General features: G+C 43.1%; 1 pseudogene; it reads right to left on the reverse strand.

Annotated features, from left to right (window-relative positions):
• LOC115645045 overlaps positions 1–16,972 on the reverse strand; it is an 88,733-nt pseudogene that overhangs the window by 55,063 nt on the left and 16,698 nt on the right.

Genomic DNA, 16,972 nt, shown 5'->3' on the forward strand with positions numbered 1-16,972 from the left:
AGTAATGCTCAGAATACCCAAATGAATCGCCTACCTACATGGATATTCTGCCTGCTCTGCTAATATTCAGATAAATGCTTAAACCAGCTAAGCTAAGGTAGTTTTCTTTCTCTTCTTGGGATATGAATATGTCTGTCTTGCTCTATACTTATCTCTCCTTCAGTGCTGGATTCTCCTCATGTCTCTCATAATGCAGTAAATGTATGTGCATTAACACAGGGTAAGCTGACAAGTGGATGCTTTCCTTTCTGTTCTGGAATACACAGAAATATGTGTCATAAATAGGGTTAAACTGGCACATGAAAAGCTAGACCTAATTCCTAAGCATCCATATTAATACATTTTTTTATAGACCATCACACTTTGTCCTTTACTTGACTGGCTCTGCAAGACTTTTTTTGTTTGGTTGATTGTTTTTTTAAACTGCTCTAGGGCACAAGGAAGATAGGAAATATAGTGCAATGGGGTTTCTTTGGCTTTATGGATTCAAAAAACATACAGAATTTATTCATATTTTGTGCATATGCATGTATGTAAGTATGGCAAATTGTATAGGATAGCTGAACTAAAAGGAAAGAGATTTCTCAGTCCTCCAAGGGCATGATTTTATTACCCAATTTTTAACAAACAAATTTCAAGCAATTTTTAAAATTTCTAATAACATTCCTAAAACTCTCATTCATCTCTGTACTGTGATGTACCTTTCTCACATCAAAGTCAAATGTCATACTGTGAAGTGTAGGTTCAGTATTATTTGCTAGATTATTGCTTTTAGCCCAGTTCTTGTATTTACTGTGGATACAAAACACAAAAATAAATAATCTGAATAAATAAACGTGGTTTGCAAAATTTCCCAGCTAAGGATAATATCTATTCACTTACCCTTACCATTATGATACAATTTGACTTGCTGTTAGAAAAAAAATTACTCCCTTTGTGAGCAAGTGAGTAAAATTTTGTAGGGCTGAGTGAGAGGAACTGCAGTTAAAGCTATTCTCAGTACTCAGAGACAAACATCCATACTGCTGTACTGGAAATTCTAGTCTAAAATATTCATCTGGTTCTCACTAGTCCTAGTTGGCCAACTGAGTTTTGGAACAGAGCAAAAAGTCTATTGGTCTACTGGTTCTGTGGTTTGGCTCCTGTAGAAACAACCAGAAACCGGTCAAACAATCCTAATGGACTCTACTGAAATTTCTACTACATACTGGATCTCCCATTTTGGCTGTGCATTCTCACATCCTCTACAGGAGTTAACAGTGGTCAGTCTAGCATTAAAGCGATGTTGTCATGTAAAACATGGCCCAAGGTGTATGATTTTAAAAAGAAACTTTTACAAAAGCTGAGAACAATAGAAATAATTCTATGATTTTTTTTATTCCTGTGGAGGCAGGGTTTTTTTAACAGAAAAAAACACACTATCCTGCATTGCTCCAGATTAGAACTGATAGTGAAAATAGTCAGCTTCACTTTTGCTCCTAGTTATCTTCATTGCTGAAGCTGAAAGAAATGCAAAGAGTAGAAAGGCACCCATTCCAGAGATTTTGGCTCCAGACCCAAAGTTTGAGGGGGATTTCATTCCACTATTCTGGTTTGGGCCCCTCTTTAGTAGAAAGATGGCACATGAAATGGCAAGCCCAAAGGCAAGAATTTTTAATGAATCCATAAATTTGGGGGGTTGTACCTTATGACTGGAAAACAGCAAATATAGTACCTATATTTAAGAAAGTTTTTTTTTTTAAGTGATCTGGCAAACTACAGGCCCATTAGGTTGACCTCAGTTGTATGCAAGGTCTTAGAACAAATTTTGAAAGAGAGAGTAATTAAAGACAGGATAACTAGGAATAAGATACAACATGGTTTTACAAAAGGTAGATCTTGCCAAACTAACCTGATATCTTTCTTTGAGAAGATAATAGATTTTTCCAAACAAAGGAAATGCAGTACGTCTAATCTATCTGGATTTCAGTAAAGCATTTGATACAGTTCCACATGAGAAATTATTAAATTGGAGAAGATGGGGTTTAATACGAGGATCGAAAGATGGGTAAGGAATCGGTTAAAGGAGAGACTATAATCATATTGAAAGGTGAATTGTCATGCTGGAGGGAGGTTATTAGTGGAATTCCTGTAGATTCATACTTGGAATCAGTCTTATTTAACATTTTCATTAATGACCTTGGCCCCAAAAGTGGGAGTGTGCTAATAAAATTTGTGTCTGACACAAAGTTGGGAGGTATTGCCAATATGGAGGAGGATCAGAATATCATACAAGAAGATATGGACTGCCTTGAAATCTGAAGTACTAGAAATAGGATGAAATTTAATAGTGCAAGGTGCAAGATCATGCACTTAGGGACAAACAACAAGAGCTTTTGTCAAAAGCTGGGAACTTACCAGTTGGAAGCAACAGATGAGGAGAAAGACCTGGATGCACTGGTTGATCCCAGGATGACTATACACTGCTACTGTGGTATAGCCATGAAAAAAGGCTAATGCAATCCTAGGTCACATTAGGTGAGGTATTGCCCATAGAGATAGGTTAAATAGGTCTTACCTGAGTTTTTGGAGAGCAGACTTAAGGAGCTTGACTTGTCGATTTTTAGCCTAACCAAAATAAGGCTGAGGGGAGATATGATTGCTTTCTATAAATACATCAGAGGGATAAATACCATAGATGGAGAAGAGTTATTTAAGTTAAGGGCCACTGTTGGTACAAGAACAAACGGATATAAACTAGCCATCAACAAGTTAAGGCTTGAAATTAGATGAAGGTTTCTAACCATTAGAGGAGTGAAGTTCTGGAACAGCCTTCCAAGGGGAATAGTGGAGGCAAAAAATGTAACTGGCTTCAAAACTGAGCTTGATAATTCTATGGAGGGGATGGTATGATGAGTGGTCTACAATGGCATATGGTCCATCTATGTCTGCTACTAGCAAATACCTCCAGTGGCCAGAGACTGGACACTAGATGGGGAGGGTTCTGAGTTATTACAGAGAATTCTTTCCCTTGTATTTAGCTGGTATAGATCTCTAGGTCTAACTGATCATAATATTTGGGGTCAAGAAAGAATTTCCCCCCATTCAGATTGGCAGAGACCGTGGGGGTTTTCTTACCTTGGGGCCTGAGTCCCTTGCTAGTCTGAACTAGAGTAAATGGTGAATTCTCTGTAACTTGAAGTCTTTAAATCAAGATCTGAGGACTTCAGTAACTCAACCAGAGGAGATGGGCCTAGTGCTGGCATGGGTGGATGAAGTTCTCTAGCTTGTGATGAGTAAGAGGTCAGACTAAATCAATGGTTCTCAAAGCCAGTCCGCTGCTTGTTCAGGGAAAGCCCCTGGTGGCCCGCGCTGCTTCCCGCAGCCCCCATTGGCCTGGAGCGGCGAACCTGCGGACACGGCAGGTAAACAAACTGGCCTGGGCCACCAGGGGCTTTCCCTGCACAAGCAGCGGACCGGCTTTGAGAACCACTGGACTAAATGATTATGATCGTCCCTTCTGGTCTTAAAGTCTATGGAGTCTAAAGTCAACAAAAACCAGAATCAGTCAAAAGTAAATGAAGTTTTGAAAATTCTAGAACTCCACGATGGTGTTAGGAAGACAGGCCAAGATATTTTAAAATATATATTTATATGAATTTTAACTTGACAGGGTCCCTTTAAGCTCCATGGCAACAGGCTGCAGAATGTAACCTTCTGTCTATGGAGGCCATAGAGTGAAGCTGTTCCTCAGTTCCCATTCTCTCCCTCCAACTTGTGGTACCCCAGAATATCCATGGAGTAACAAACACTTGTTGCCTGTATAGGGGAACTTCTGAAGGCTTTGGAGCATAGGGAAACGTGATGAAGGCTCTGCTCCTCTCCTTATGTTGGGTATTTTTAGGGAGTAGCATGGGCGAGGAGAGCTTTTCTATTCCACCGTTGCCCTCTATAGCATGATAGGGGACAGAAGCATTTGGTCCTGAAATGCCAACTACCAGGGTTAATTATGTTAAAATTGCTCCCTTACATACCATCTTCTCCTCTGATTTGATCCTGAAGTGAGGTCACAGAGCTGAATTTGTGACATCACAATCATTTTCGTGACAAAACACTGAGGCCATAACCATGGGATTATGACTTCATTGCTGGATCAGGGATAAGTAATGGCTGTATTGTTAAACAAATATGGAACGAGCAAAAAATTACTAACCAAATACATTCATTTCTTTAGTTATATATGATGTCTGCTCTCAAGTTTGCTCCACTATAAAAATTCCCCTTTACAGATGCCATTATTTTCCTGAAAGTGAATTTGGATGTACATGTAGTAAGTTGGATCACAGAAATCTCCTGGGGGCTGCCAAATGATGTGCCAAGACTACTTCTACCCCTGCTTTCCCTGACAGCTTGGGACTCCAGCACCTTGTCTTGTTGAGCCAGACACGCCAGTGTGCTCTAACACAGACCCAGGGTCTGAACCACGTGCCCCAAAGCTGCAGACTTAACTGAAAGCAATTTAAGAAGTGTTCCTGTCTTTAATACTCAGATGTCCAACCCCAAATAAATCTGTTTTACCTGTATAAAGCTTATACAGGGTAAACTCATAAAATTGTTCACCCTCTAGAACACAGAGAGATATGCACAGCTGTTTCCCCCCACCCCCCCAGTATTAATACATACTCTGTATTAATTAATAAGGATTAATTAATAAGTAGAAAGTGATTTTATTAAATACAGAAAATAGGATTTAAGTGGTTCCAAGTAGTAACACACAGAACAAACTGAATTACCAAGCAAAATAAAATAAAACACTCAAGTCTAAGCCTAGTACAGTAATAAAACTGAATACAGATAAAATCTCACCCTCGGAGATATTTCAAGAAGTTTCATTCATAGACCGGATGCCTTCCTACTCTAGGCACAATCCTTTCCCCCAGTACAGCCCTTGTTCCAGCTCAGGTGGTTAACTAGGGGATTTCCCATGATTTCTGCCCCTTTTGTTCTGTTCCACCCACTTGTATATCTTTTGCATAAGGCGAGAATCCTTTGTCCCTGTGGGTTCCCACCCCTCCTTCTCAATGGAAAAGCACCAGGTTAAAGATGGATTCCAGTTCAGGTGACATGATCACATGTCACTGAAAGACCCCAAGCCTTCATTCTTCCCAGCCTGACTCACAGCAAGGCCTGCTTGCCAACAGAGCCATCCACAGTCAATTGTCCTGTTTGACGGGTGCAATCAAGATTCCAAACCACCATTAATGGCCCACACTTTGCATTACAAGATGCCCTCAGAGTTATATTTCATATTTCTAGTTTCAGATACAAGAGTGATATATTTATACAAATAGGGTGACCACAGTCCATAGATTACAAGCTTTGTAATGATACCTTACAAGAGACCTTTTGCTTGAAGCATATTTTAGTTACATTATATTCACACTCATCAGCATACTTTCATAAAATCATATATAGTGCAATGTCACAGTACAGATTTATATGAGACTTATTAGCTACTGTTTTACCCCAGTTGCAGTAAATCTAACTGTGAGCAGCTTCATTAAAAAGAAAAAAGAAAAATCTGCTCATGGCATTGCATCTGACGGATGGTACCTCCCAACGTTTTTGGTGATCATAGTAACTGCTCCTATTTTCAGCTTGTTAAAGAAATATCCAGCTCCCTGGACAAGTTCCCTTGGGAGAATATTAGACAGTGCTTGTTTGTAATCATTTGCACAACAGAAAGATAAAGAGATGCTGGTGGTAGAAAGCATATGCTGTAGGAAAAATAACTTGTACTAAGGATGTCTTTCAATGTCTCAAAAAATTCAATAATGAGGAATGTGATGGCAACTGATGTTTTCTGTTATAATGATGACAAACAATAGGTACAACACTGGTAACAGATACATAAAAATCTAAAAATACCCATCTCAAATATATCCATTCAGTAAGCTCTTGTGTTGTGGGGGTTTTGAGGGTTGTTATTTCGGTATTTATAGGTTTAATTTCAGCTTTTTAAAATCAGTATCTATTGTTTAAAATTAAATCTACCTTCTGCACCTTAAAACAAACCCTTACATTATGACTGCGTAGTTTTTATAAACAATAAGACTCTTATCTTTACAATTCTGTTCCAGAGGGGCTGCATAACATAGACTGATAAAGGGTTTGTGTCCACAGCACTGTACTGTGAGCAAAGAAACAAACATGTAAAAATGCAAGACATTGAGAACACTGTTTTCTATGGGTAGAATATGGCCTTCAGCATTTAGGAAAAATCAACCTAAATTTGATTGGTATAAGTGTATTTCACCATGATTGCCACTAATGAAGTTTTAATTTAATTATGATGTGCTGACCTGGTTTACCAATAACAAACAGATTTTGTGGAAGACAAATGGAAGATAAATATCCTGAGACTTAGATTAAAATATAACACACACACACACACACACACACACACACACACACACACACACACAGATTTCACTTTGACAAATTAGTACAGATCGGTTCTATAACCACTCTATGCATAGAATTCCCATTGACTTCATTAGCTATCCTTTTAAGTCTTTTTTTAGTTAAATTGTCTTCAGTAGCACCCTTTGAAATGTGTATTCTCAGCAGCAGTAGTATATTGCTAGCATGAATGTGGGATTTGAAGAAAACAACAGCATTATTCTCCTTTACATCTCTTTTAGAAAACAGCCATGAAAGCTTTCACATGCCAAAGTGATCATTCATGACTTCACCATGCTATTACCGTGAGCTAATTTCACTGTAAGAAAACATTTCCAGTAGAGACTTGGGTTATTAAAATAAAATGTCCCTAAAGGCCAGATTTTTAAAGGTATTAAAATGCCTTAAATTGCAGATAGGTGTCAAGTGGGATTTTCAAAAGCACCTAAGCATATAACTCTCATTCATTTCAATAAATAAATTTCACTAGTGTGATTTAGGAGCCCAAATATCTTTAGAAATCTTACCCTAAATGTCCTCTCTTTGGATTATTGTTATCTGTTCCTGAACTAACATTATGAGTCATTTCTTCTTCACCAGACAGTATCAAGACTAGGTAACTTGTATAATATTCTTAGAACCAGATCATGCATCAAGATTTCCTAGGTCCCTGCACCTGTTCAGTGTTCCTTTAATTTAAATGGGACTCAGCACTAGTGTAAGGGTCTGCTCTACCAGATCCCAGGTTTTTCGTTGCTGATACTCTCTCTGTCTGGCAACTCTTTAAAAACTGAAAGGTCCTTTGTTGGCTCAGCGATGATGTTAGCTTTCCTTTGGGTGAAAAATTGAATACTTGTATGTATACTTCTCCATAATAATACTACATCCAGTATCTGTCTTCTGTTAAACAAAACTGCACCAAGTACTTTGTTCTTACTTGAACAAAACAATATTGTTCCTGAAACCTTTATGCTTATCTGTGTATTATAGGCAGGGCTGGTAGCCTGCCTGTTATTAAGGTTCCCCAACACTTCCCATTATAAGCAGGGCCGGCTCTAGGATTTTCACCACCCCAAGCAAAACAAATTTTGGCTGTCCCCCCCCTTTTTTTCATGCCCCCTGCCCCGGCCCAACTCCACCCCTTCCGAACCCCTTCCCCATATCCCCAGCCCCGCCTCCTCCCCCAGGCGTGCTGCATTCCCCCCCCCCCATTGCTTCCTGGGCCCCCCCACAACCTCTTGCCCTAGCTCACCTCCACTCCGTCTGCTTCCCCGGGTGCGCCACCAACTCAGGCGAGGGAGGGCAGAGAAGCAGAGTGGCGGCACGTTCAGGGGAGCAGGCAGAGCGGAGGTGAGCTAGGGTGGTGGGGCGCAGGAAGTAACAGGAGGTAGAGGAACCGGTCCCCGCTCCAGCTCACCTCCGCTCCACCACCACCGCCTCCCCCGAGTGCCCACCGCTCGGCTTCTCCTCCCTCCCTCCCTCTCTGCGCAAAACAGCTATTTCGCACGTGGCAAGCCTGGGTGGGAGCGAGGGGGGAGAAGCATAGTGGCGCCGCGTTCAGGGGAGCAGGCGGAGCGGAGGTGAGCTAGAGTAAGGGGGGGTGAAGGAAGTAATGGGAGGTAGAGGAACCACTCTCCGCTCCAGCTCACCTCCGCTCCACCACCGCCAGCTCCTCTGAGCACCCTGCCACTCGGCTTCTCCTCCCTCTCAGACTTGCTGAGCGAAACGGCTATTTTGCACGCAGCAAGCCTGGGAGGGAGGGGGGAGTATCGAAGCGGTGGTGGCATGCTCAGGGGAGCAGGCGGAGGCGGAGTGGCAGCAAGTTGGGGCGGCAGGGTCACTTTTTCCCCATGCCCCGGAGTCAGCACCTATGATGGCCAGCACTAGAATGCTGCCCCTAGAAATGTGCCACCCCCAGCACCTGCTTGTTTTGCTGGTGCCTGCAGCCGGCCCTGAGTGTAAGACCTTGTTTTCAGTTGCCTATAACTTTGTCAAACTATAACCATTTGGGTTGAAAATGTTCATGATAGATATCTGCATCAGGCTTGTTCTGTTGTTTTCCTTTTTTGAACATTTGCCAGAACAAGGCTAGGGGAAAATACATTGTTTTGCCCATGTTAAAAATTCTGGTGACCTTTTCTTTTATTAAATGCTGTGGCGCCCCCATGCTTTGAAGAAACTTTTGGCAGGAGTTGGCCTTTGTGTCAGAGATGTGCCTTCTGCCTTCCCTATGAAATCTGTCTCACTTATAAGCTTTTGAATAATTGCCGTTTGCACATGCTCAACAGACCTCTTCAATTTTAACGAATAAAATCTCAGAAGATTCTTGAGTATGCTCCATTCCTTCACAGCTCCTATGCATGAGCAGACTGTGCATGTGCCATCCCCAGAGAATGACTGAGCATGCTCCATCCCCAAGCTATGAGGCCAGCCTGTATTGACTGCGCCCAGCTGCTCTGAGTGGGGTGGGACCAGCCACTGGTACTGACAGCAGGGAACTAAGAGTCTGTCTCTCCTCTGTTCTCAGTGACACCCCTCCCCCCCCCCCCCCCCCCCGCCTTGCTGGCAGCCATGAAGGAGGAAACCATCTAACTTGAATGAAGGGGGTGGGAAGCCAAACTGGAGGTAAGGGAAAAGAGTAGATAGAGCCAAGAACTCTAGTGAGCCTAGAACTGGAGAGGGATGTGAAACTGTGATTGAATTGGAGGGCGAAATCTGGGACTGGTTGGCCAAGAAGACTGGGATCTGGAGAGGAGATGAACTGGTTGGGCAAAGAGACTTGAAGCCCAAGGGAGCGAGGAGGCTGGGACTGAGAGCCATATGTGGTGGAGAATGGGACTGGGAGCCAGTGAAGGAAATGGGAAGATGGGAGCCAACTGTCATAAAGGAGTAGAGACACTGAGATCAGTGAAGAGCTGAGGAAGAGAAGAGATTGGGACTGGCTAGCCAAGGAGACTGGGGACAAGAAGCAGCAGGAAGGAGGAATTGGGACTATCTGGGTAAGGAAACTGGGATTGGGTGTGGGGGCACAGAGAGACTAAGAGTTGAGGGGATACTGGGGCTTGGACAGAGAGAGACTGGAGGGAGAGATGAGGACTGGCTGGGCAGTGAGACTAGGATGAAAATCCCAAGGAGTGGAGGGTAGGGCTGCATAGGCAAGGAAAAAGGAGGACTGATACCAGGACTGGGGTTGGGTAAGAGACAGGACTGGGACAGGGACAGTTTGGAGGAAAACAAGCAGAAGAGTCTGTACCCACCCTTCCAGAGCTTGGAGCAAAGATTCCAGAGTCTCACTACTCCCCTGCTGTCCGCAAATCCCTGTGAAATCCATGTGCGTCCCGTCCCCCTCTAGTGCGGGTCCACATAAATGATAACTGACTCCATTATTTCAAGAGCCAGAATCTGTACAGTGGAGCTATAGGTTCCAACCCTGCTGGTGACCCATCTGGACGTCAGAATGATTCCACATGATGGAATTTCTGTTTTTTCATTGTCTTTAACTGTCCCTTTTTTTTCTGTAAACCCCTACCTCATCCTACAGACAACAGCCTAAACCCTGATTCATCCCCAGAGCAGGGCCAGCCTGTGCACTAAATCAGGCTGCTGTCCTGTGGAAAAAAAATAGTATGTCATCCTGTCGTTAAAGACTATCATAATGCACGTGCACAAGAGGGCAGAACTAGGGTTGCTGGGCTGGAATTTCCTAACTTCCTAACATTAATAATGTTCTTTTAACATAGTTTGTGTGTGTGTAATTTTATATGTATATTTGCTCATTTATTTTCTTAAGTGTAATTCAGTTTCAACTATTTATAATATTTCATACTGTACAAGTACATGTGGTAGATTCTGTAAAAATCATTAGATTTTAGTTATATGCTATTATATATCAGTCATTTGCTAGTAAATATTGGTGAGAGATGGGCAGAAAATGACATTTTTGTGTAAAATTATAAAATGTATAGTTTAGCTAAATTAAAATTATTGTATTTTCTCTAAATAATTAAAGAAGCTCTTACTGTAGCCTTTCTGCTGATTTTGTCAACCATGTTATTTCCAAGATGACACTGTTATGCTTAGGGTTTCAACCTGAACACCTGGTCAAAAAGGGATCCTGGCAGCTCCAGTAAGCACCACCAACCAGGCCGTTAAAAATCTTGTCAGCGGTGCAGCAGGGGCCCAGGGCCAAGGCAGGCTCCCTGCCTGCCCTGGCTCCGTGTGGCTCTCAGAAGCAGCTGCCAGGTCCATGGGTCCCTAGGGGCATGGGTGGCCAGGGAGGCTCCACTCCTAGTGCCGGCTCCGCCGCTCCCATTGGCTGTGGGCATGAGGGCAGTGCACAGAGCCTCCCTGGCTGCCCATTCACCTAGAGGCAGCTGGGACCTGGCAGCTGCTTCCTGGGAGCTGCAGTAAGCGCCACAGTGACCCCACTCCCACTCCCACTCCCAGATCCCTGCCAGAGCCTGGAGTCCCCTCCTGTACCCAAACTCCCTCACGGAACCTGCACCCCCCCAACACTCTGCCCCAGCCCTGACCCCCCTCCTACACCCCAAACCCCTCATCCCTGACCCCACCCCAGAGCCCACGCCCCCAGCTGGAGCCCTCACCCCCCCCACACACACCCCAACCCTTGTTCGTAGCCCAAAGCATCCTCCTGCATCCCAAACCCCTCATCCCCAGCCCCCACCCCAGAGCCTGAATCCCCAGCTGGAGTCCTCATGCCTCCCTCACACCCCAACTCCATTCCCCAGCCTGGAGCCCTCTCCCGCACCCTGAACCCCTCATTTATGGCCCCACCTGGAGCCCACACCCCCAGCCCAGAGCCCATACCCCCCCACATTCCCACTCCCTGCCCCAGCCCTGAGCCCCCTCCTGTACCCAAAACTTCTCATCTCCAGCCCAACTCCAGAGCCTGCACCCCCAGCCAGAGTCATCAACCCCCTGCACCCCAACCCCCTGCTCCAGCCCGGAGCCCTCTCCCACACCTCAAACTCCTCATCCCCAGACCCACCCCAAAGCCCACATCCCCAGGCAGAGCCCTCACCTCCCTGCCCCAGCCTGGTGAAAGTGAGTGACAGTGTGGGAGAGCAAACAATGGAGGGAGGAGGGGCTGAAGCGAGCAGGGCTGGGGCCTTGGAGAAGGGGTAGGGCAGAGACTCAGGGAAGGGGGGCAGGGGTGTTTAGTTTTGTACAATTAGAAAGTTGGCAATCCTAGTTATGCTGAGAGTTCTTCTGATAGCAGAGATACATTTATTTTTTTTTAAAGTAGGAAAATGCATTACATAAACTAAATTTAATTTGTAGGATGGTTTTGAGTTTACCACTAGCCTGTATGTACAGTATTCCCAGTTGTAGCTACAGTACTTTATCAGCACGTTATCTCCATATTGTATCATCCAAACCTTAACTGCACTGATTGATTTTTTTTTATGATGATGCTTGCTACTAAATAATAGAAGTTTGGAACAATGCATGTTTGTTCTTTTATGAATATTAAGATTGATGTGTACATCAAGCCATATACCTCGTATGGCGAATGGAGTAATCATGTAGCATATATTTTGGAGGGTGGGGTGTGATATTCCCTATGGCAAATGGAATAGTCAGTTAGTATATATTTGAACTTCTGAGACTTCATGTAAGCAGGAAGAGTCCTAAAGTTTCCCTCTGTCCCCCCCGCATCTTCCCATTCCAAGCCTCATTGCCTTTCATTTTCAGAGGAAGATTTCAATGGCAGTTAGATGCCTAAATAGTTCTGAAGATCTGCCCCTTGGTGCTTTTGAAAATCCCACCCTTAAGACCTCAATTGTGAATGTAAGTGCCCAACTTCAGGCTCCTATTTTTGAAAATGTGTATATAAAAATAAATATTTGCATTAAAGTGAATGTATCCAAAGGCTAAATAACCTTGTTATTAACAATGATGCAATTTTGTTTTGAAGTGTCCAAGCTTTTATGCTACTTAGAGATACGTTTTTAATAAAAACAAATTTTAGCCCGTGATACCGCAAACACTTATGCCCATGCTTAACTGCAGGCATCTTGATAGTTCTATTAAAGTCAATGATACTATTTATGTGAGTAAAATTACCTGCTTAAGCACGTGTAAAATCTGGGTCTTAATTTGCAATATTTTGTTTTTTGCTGATGGCAATTTTGTAAAATTCAAATAAGATACCTGACTAATCATAATATTTTTTAAAAACCCACATTGATAATTTCATTCATTGTAAATTTTAATCTGAAATTGCAATTGCCCAAATCTGCAAATTAGTTTTACACACCTTTCACTAATTTAAATAAATTATTCTTCTTTTTAAATCAAGTGACTGATCATTATTTCAATTATTTAAATAACCTTGTTTTATATTGCTCCACCCTGATGTATTGTGATTATTTTTCTTTAGGGCAAAACCTACAGCTTTAAGAGATGTCTGATGTCATCACTAAGAAGCCCAAGATACTGTAGTTTGCCAGCATAAGTAATGAGAAATCTCTAATATCATACACAGGCTATCTGATAACATGCTGGACAGCAAATTCAACAAATTCAGTCATATTGAAACAAGAACAGTCATGGTAAAAAGAAGTAGTACCACCTAACCTTCAATCTTGCTCTTTCCTCCTCACTCACCCTCTCTTTTTCCGTTAAGCACACCATAACATTAAAATACTAAAATATCTATTAAATAACAGTAAAATACAGCTTCGTGGCCAAAGTATTCAGAAACTCTCCAGAATATCTACCTGATCCCAAGGAGAAAACCCATGTCAGCTCATTTTCTAGAAATATTTATATTGCTCTTAATTGTAAATATGGATCTTTAATATACCTAAAAACAGTGAAACAAAATCAACACTTGCCAGAAAATGAAAGCAGTTAAATTGCTTTGCGTAAGAAAGGTTTTTGTTTTTTTTGTTTTTTGGTGAAGTCATCAAGCCTTGATGATAACTCCAGGGGTGAGTGTCATTATTTTTAGTAAAACATCGTGGACTGCAGCAACAGGGCTGGCTTTAGGATGATTCACTCTATTCCCCCAAATCGAGGCCCATGCCCCTAAGGACTCTCCGCCGATGTGCTGCCGAAGGCACCGGCAGCCAATAGAGCTGCTGCAAAAGTCCCGTTGCTGTCTTCGACAGCAGCTCAATCGCTGCCGCGGCAGAAGGACTCTCTGCCGATGTGCCAATGAAGGCACCGGCAGCTAATTGAGCTGCCGCCAAAGTCCCGCCACTGTCTTCGGCAGCAGCTCTTTTGAATCAGACCCCGCAGTGCCTAAAGCCGGCTCTGTGCAGCAATATTCTGTCACATCACATGCAGACGTTTCAAGAACAGTTTACAGTATATGACAGGGTCACTTACAGTACATTGGAAGGGAGAAAGGGTTCCCCTGTTCTTGGATGAACAGTGGACTTTTGGAAAGTGGGGGAATGTTCAGGAAGATGTGAAGAACTAGAATAGAGACCTGCTCTTTTTTATTTGCTGATCTGTTTTAGTTAAACTGAAAAAAACATATGTATAAACTGGATGGTGCTGGGAGAGGCATTCAGACATTCTTCTTTCAAGGGTAAAAGCAGCTGTGGCTCTGTTCCAAAGAAAATACTCAGAGCCTTCAAGACCATAAGTTTATTGTTCCTGGCTCTTTAGGAGACCAAACTATTCAGTAAAACAGAGGTTCCTAAACTGTGGTCTCTGAACCCTTCTTGATTGTTAGACTTACTTGGCTGAGGGAGGTAAGTATTATAATCTCTTATTTTTCTGAAGTACAAATGAGTCAGACAGGTAAAAGCCCACATTCTTAAGTGCATTCTTTAACTTTGAGTGCCCAGCTTTAGAAATGTGTGGTCATATTTTCAGAGGTACTAAGCATATACAGCTGTAATGAAGTCAAAAGAAGTTGTTTGATGCTTAGAACCACTTAAAATTATGCCTTAGCTCTCTGGAGTTAAGCACCTGAATATTAAAGCACCCAAAGTTAGATGCAACTTTGTAGAAGAAAAATGTTTTAGAGAACTAGATAAATTCATGGAGGTTAAGTCCATTAATGGCTATTAGCCAGGATCTGTAAGGAATGGTGTCCCTAGCCTCTGTTTGTCAGAGAGTTTAGATGGATGGCAGGAGAGAGATCACTTGATCTTTACCTGTTAGGTTCACTCCCCCTGGGGCACCTGGCATTGGCCACTGTCGGTAGATAGGATACTGGGTTGGATGGACCTTTGGTCTGACCCGTATGGCCGTTCTTAGGTCATTTATGAAAATATGCTTTTTTGAAAGTCACAGACTCTGTGACTGGGTCCTTTTAGAATCCAGATCTTAGTTCCAAATCCTGTGCTTTAACCACAAGACTATCCTTCCTCTGTGTTTAAATGAGCTGTAAATGTGGCTGTAGCAATACCAGTTTTTTTTCCTGGTGTAAACAAGGCTTTAGACAGAGCACTAGAGCACAGCACTAAGGAAATAAATGAAGGTACTGAAGAAACTGGCTCACAGTTTAAACACTAGATCCTCATGACACCAATAACACTAATAATGACCTTTGTTAAAGCTGCTAGATAGAGCAGGCCTGTGGGGTTGTACTGGGCAACTATGAGCAGAATTTGGCCCATTTTCAGCTTCCAATAAATGTTTATTGTTGCAAAAGTAAAATAGTGGTAGGGTGCTCTTTGCACAAAATCAAACAGTGCTTGTATATAAAAAACAAAATTGTATTGCCATTGTATTTATTTTAATGGAAATACCAAAGACATATAGCTATATCTCTTTTAGGAAAGCAATAACAATGGTTTTAGGAACAAGTCTTAATAGACTGCAAAAGGACTTGGGGTGTTCTTTCACTGATACCCCAAAGAGGTGTTCAGATTTATCAAGAACATTTAATTTATTATAAAATAATAACACTACTATAAAGATTCCCATCAGGGACAAGGAGCGGCTAAAGGCAGTGGGATGGGGAAAACAGCAGAGCTGTTCCATCCTGCTCCCTACTCCAAATATACTTCTATTGTGTTTAGGACAACTGGCAGCTCCTTGAAAGCCACTCTCCTTTTCTCCCTGCTCTAGGAAGGGCTCCTAATAGAGCTATACATCGGAGTAATTCACATATTACTACTCCTGGGGGAATTCTGCACCAAAAAAATTAAAATTCTATGCACGATATTTTCAAATACTGAAAAATTCTGCATATTGTCAAAATAACACACTATAATCATTCCACTTGCAATAAGTTTTGGGTATTTATTTCAAAATACCTATCAGCAAGTATGTCTGTAACAATACAGACAACAAAAAAGATTCAGGAAATGTTTTTTGACAAATAGACTCTTTACTAGACATATTAATACAGAAGTCCAAGTAATAATTCATTTAAACTACAATATGCAGCCATAGTTCCCACGCGCCTCAGAAGCAGTGCAAAAGCTTGGGGGGTCTGTGGAAACAGAGGAGCTGAGGGAGAGGGAAGTAATTTCTGGGAAGCAGCCCAGGTGTGAAGTTGGAGGGTTGTTGGGTATGGGTGGGAAAAGTATGGAACAGTTTTTTTTGGGGGGTGGGTGGGTAGGGAGGGATTGTTAGGAAGCTTTCCCCATGCAGACTCTGGCTGACCCCTAGCCTCTCCCATTCAGTCAGGTACATTTGCCCCTGTCCACATGTGTCCCTCCACCCCCCACTCAGACACCCCCTCCCCCTGACCCCATGTGTTTCTGTACCCTCACTCAGCCAACCCCTGTCCCTATGTGGCCCTGCACTCCCTCCCCCATCACCACATGGCCCTGCACCTCTCTCGTGGCCCTGCGCCTCCACTCCCAATCAGCCCCTGCCCCACTCTGTCCTCCCTCACTAACCCTTATGAGCCCCTGTCTGACCCTCTAGCAACCCCACATTGTTTGTCTCCCTATAGCCCCTGTCTCCTGACACGCACTGTGAAGAAGGCAGGCTCTTTCTCTTCCCTAGCTGCAGGGACCTGCTGCTTTGTTCTATGCCACAGCTTCCTCTGCTGGGAAAAAGGCAGAACTGCAGCAACTTCCTGGCAGAAGCTTTTTTCTGCGCAAAAAATTAAAAATATGCGTATGTGCAGTAGCACAGAAATTCCCCCAGGAGTAGACAAATACATGACTGCAGACTCAGGAAACAGCCTGTCAGCGCATGTTTCTCTTCTCTCTGATCTTGCAGTTTAGCCAGGAATGGCTTAGAGTAGTATGCAGCCTTTTGCTGAACTGAAGGAATGCAGAGAGAAGAGAATGCTAGCAACAGGAGAAAAGGAGCAAAAAAACCAAGTAAATAAGAATAAGAGTGAGAGAGAATGAACTTCAAGAATGATTAAAGGATTAGAAAACGCCTTATAGCAGGGGTCGGCAACCTATGGCGCGCGTGCCAAAGACGGCACGCGAGCCAATTTTTAATGGCACGCTGGAGCCTGCCGGGACTCCAGCATGCCACTAAAAATCCTGCCCAGCCCGGCGCGCTCTCCTCTGCCTTCCATTCCCCCCGCAGGGGCAGGGAGCAGAAGCATAGCCGTGCGCACGGGGTGGGCAAATAGCCC

The sequence above is a fragment of the Gopherus evgoodei genome, chromosome 2, assembly GCF_007399415.2.
Source record: "Gopherus evgoodei ecotype Sinaloan lineage chromosome 2, rGopEvg1_v1.p, whole genome shotgun sequence".
NCBI lineage: Eukaryota > Metazoa > Chordata > Testudines > Testudinidae > Gopherus > Gopherus evgoodei.